Genomic DNA, 4,409 nt, shown 5'->3' on the forward strand with positions numbered 1-4,409 from the left:
CCCAGGGAGTATTGCGCACTTTTCTGGGAACCAAAGTTTAGGAAGGGTGTTGACACTCTACAGCATACTGAGAGAAAGGTGACCAGCATGGCAAGAGAACTGGACATAATCACATATTTGTCTCAATGAAAGGGAATGGTAATGTTTAGTCTGGGAAGGAAAGATATGGGGTGAGGATCAAGCATAAAACTCCTAGAATAATCTTAAAACAAGGATAATACTCTTGAAATAAAATAAAATCATGTAAAAGCAGAAACTTACTCTGCTTGGTCCAAGAAAATAGAATTAGGATAAATTAGGAGGGTGCTGCACAGGGTTATGTTATGGCTTTATTCCAAAATCTATTTCCTAGCAGAGCAACCTAGGAGTTAAATGAGCTACATTAGAAGTTAGCAAGAAATCCTTATTTATGGTTTTCAGGTAAAAACTGGAAGACTTCTTTGAAGAATGGGTCATTAATTATATAGTTGACTTTACATAGCCTCTGAGTTTGTTTTTTCCAAACCAGAGTTTATTTGAGTTTGTATTAAAAAGATAACACTTCTCCTTTACTTGTGAAGCTGATTTTATGAACCCACTATAGAAGTTCATTCCTATTAAATGTAATCCTATTTGATTCAGTCCATAATTCTACTGAATACTTTTTGCATCTTGACTCTCTTATCCAAAGTGCTGGCTATCATTCCAAGTTTTGCATCATGGGCAAATTTGAAAAGCATATCTTTTATGGTTTTGCCAAATCATTCATCAAAGTGTTAAATAGTATAGAACTTAGGACAGATACTTGACATTCCATGGGAAAGCTCTATCCATGTAGAAACCAAACTAATAATTTCTAAATATTTTGATTGTAAATGTTTTCAACCATGTTTTGTTTTTTATCAAGAATTTCATCAGCTTTTCTTTTTCTTTGTGTGCCTTGATATTCCTGATTGTTTGTCCACATAAATTTCATGTTGATTTTATTCAATTACAAGAAGAAATTCATGAGTCTTTTTGATTGGTATTGCATTAAATCTATAATATAACTATGAGAATGACATTTCATTATTTTGATTCAATCTGTCCATAAAAACTAAGCATCACTCAATTTTTTCATTAAAATTTATTAATCATGACCAAATATGTATGTCTAAGTAAATAAACTCAAAGTTTTACATTTTTTGTTGGTTTAAGGGATTTTATTTTTATATTTGCTCTTCAATGTCTATATTTTACAAATATGAATAATTTTCTGGTTTAATCTTAAACAAAATAATCCACATTTAAGTACTACTTTTAGGAATGATAATTATTTTTCTCACACAAATACCATAAGTAGAATTCTGCAAATATAGTATCCCCATTTTATATGTGTAGAAAGTGAGACAGAGCAGAGCCAAGACGGCAGAGTAAAAGCAGGGACTTGCTTGAACTCTCCCCCCAAACCCATCAAATACATGTAAAAATGACTCTAAACAAATTCTAGAGCTACAGAACCCACAAAATGACAGAATGAAACAAATCTCCAGCCCAAGACAACCTGGAAGGCTGACAGGAAGAGTTTATCACGCTAAGCCCAGTGCAATCCAGTGTGGGCCAAAACAGCACAGGACAGGCCAGAGCAGCCCTCAGGGGACTGAATCACTGGCAGCTCTTGTGGTTTCCAGACTTCTCAACCCATAAACATCAAAGAAAAAGTAGAAGGTCAGTGGAGAAACTCTGTTGGACTTGGGTGAGAGAAAAGTGTGGTCCAGCCCCAACCCCAGAGCAATGAAGGTGGCAGCCATAGCTGCGGCAGCAACAGCAGCAGCTGCTTCTGGATTGCCAGGCCCACAGATGGTGGGGAGGATCAGAGCAGAAGTGCAAAGATCTCTTTGCTGGCAATGAGAGACAATTCTCTTGCTTTGCTCTACTTGAATCTGGGTCACAGTCCTGGGGTAAGGAGGAGGGCTGGTGTGGCCGAGCTTGTGGCAGCTGTATAGAGGGAATCCTCCTTACAGTTCCAAGGTAGAAAAAAGTGCTTGTGGTCACTCACAGACCAGAGCACAGGCCAGGGGAGGAGTAAAAAGCTCTCATTGGATCATACCACCTTAGAAAAACTGAAAATTTAGAGGTGCCTAGAAATATCTCTGACAACAGCTGTGAAAAATGCCTGAAATTTGGGACAGAGCACTCTCCACTCTGGAAGCAGAGTCCTACCTTGACAAAGGGCTCAAAAGTCCAGTAACTGGCTGGGAAAATGAGCAAACAGCATAAAAAACAGATAACAGAATCTTACTTTGGTGACAAAGAAGATCAAAACATACAAGCAGAAGACAACAAAATCAAAGCTCCAACATCCAAAGCCTCCAAGAAAAATATGAATTGGTCTCAGGCCGTGGAAGAGCTCAAAAAAGAGAAGTAGAGAAAAATTGGGAAGAGAAATGAGAGGGATGCAAGAAAATCATGAAAAACAATACAACAGTCTGTTAAAGGAGACCCCCCCCCAGAAAATACTGAAGAAAATAACACCTTAAAAATAGACTAACCCAAATGGCAAAAGAGGTCCAATAAACCAACGAGAAGAAGAATGCCTTAAAAAGCCTAACCGGCCAAATGGAAAAGGAGATCCAAAAGATCACTGAAGAAAATAATTCCTTAAAAATTAGAATGGAATAAATGGAAGTTAATGACTTTATGAGAAACCAAGAAATTATGAAACAGAACCAAAAGAATGAAAAAATTGAAGACAATGTAAAATATCTCATTGGAAAAACAACTGACCAGGAAAATGGATCCAGCAGAGATAATTTTAAAATTATTGGGCTACCTGAAAGCCATGATTGAAAAAAGAACCTAGACATCATCTTTCAAGAAGTTATCAAGGGAAACTGCCCTGATGAACCAAAGGATAAAATAGACATAGAAAGAATCCACCTATAGCTGCTTGAAAAAAGATCTCAAAAGGAAAACTCCTGGGAATATTATAGCCAAATTCCAGAGTTTCTAGGTCAAGGAGAAAATATTGCAAGCAGTCAGAAAGTAACAATTCTTGTATTGTGGAAACACAATCAGGACAAGATCTAGCAGCTTCTACATTAAGGGATCAGAGGGCTTGGAGTATGATATTCTGGAGGTCAAAGGAGCTAGGATTAAAACCAAGAATCACCTATCCAACAAAACTGAGTATACTACTTCAGGGGAAAAAATGGATATTCATTGAAATAGAGGACTTTCAATCATTCTTGATGAAAAGACCAGAGCTAAACAGAAAATTTGACTTTCAAATACAAGAATCAAGAGAAACATGAGAAGGTAAACAGGAACAAGAAATCATAAGAGACTTATTAAAGTTGAACTGTTTACATTCCTACATGGAAAGATGATATTTGTAACTCACAAGATCTTTCTCGGTATTAGGCCAGTTGAAGGGAATATATGTGTATGTGTGTATGTGTGTGTATGTGTGTGTATATGTATGTATATGTATATATATATATATATATATATATGTATATGTATGTATAGACAGAGGATACAGGGTGAGTTGAATATGAAGGGATATCTAAAAACTAAAATTAAGGGGTGAGAGAGGAATATTGAGAGATGGAGAAAGGGAGAGATAGAATAAGGTAAATTATCTCATCTAAAAGAGGCAAGAAAAAGCTGTTAACAATGGAGGGGAAGAGAGGGGAGGTGAAAGGAAATGAGCCAACCTTACCCTCATTGGATTTGACTTACGGAGGGAATAAGATTGCCCTACAGGAAAGTGGGGGGAGAAGGGGATAAGGGAGGGGGATGATAGAAGGGAGAGCAAATTGGAGAAGGAGGGTAGTAAGAAGGAAACACTTTTGAAAGGGGACAAGGTCAAAGAAGAAAATAGAACAAATGGAGGGTAGGATAGGATGGAGGGAAATGTAATTAGTCTCTCACACTATGACTATCATGGAAATGATCTGCATAACTACACATGTATGACCTATATTGAATTGCTTGCCTTCTCAATAAGGGTGAGTGGGGAGAGAAGAAGGGAGACAATCTAGAACTCAAAGTTTTTAAAAGAAATTGTAAAAGTTGTTTTTACGTACAACTGGGAAATGAGATATACAGGCAATGAGGTATAGAAATCTATCTTGCCCTACAAGAAAGTAACAGAGAAGAGCATAAGGGGGAGGGGTGGTGATAGAAGGGAAGGCAGACTCCGGTAAGGGGTAATAAGAATGAATGCCATCTTGGGGTGGGTGTTAGGGGAGAGTTAGGGAGAAAATTTGGAACTCACAATCTTGTGAAAATGAATGCTGAAAACTAAAAATTAATTAATAAATTTTTAAAAAGTGAGACAGTTTATTAAGGGATTGGTTAATTATTACAAAGCAAGTATCTAAGGTAGGATAGAAGCTCAATTTAACTGACTCAAGTCTAGAACTCTACCCCTGTTTATCTACATT

This window comes from Trichosurus vulpecula, chromosome 4, assembly GCF_011100635.1.
Source record: "Trichosurus vulpecula isolate mTriVul1 chromosome 4, mTriVul1.pri, whole genome shotgun sequence".
In the NCBI taxonomy this organism is placed as follows: Eukaryota; Metazoa; Chordata; class Mammalia; order Diprotodontia; family Phalangeridae; genus Trichosurus; species Trichosurus vulpecula.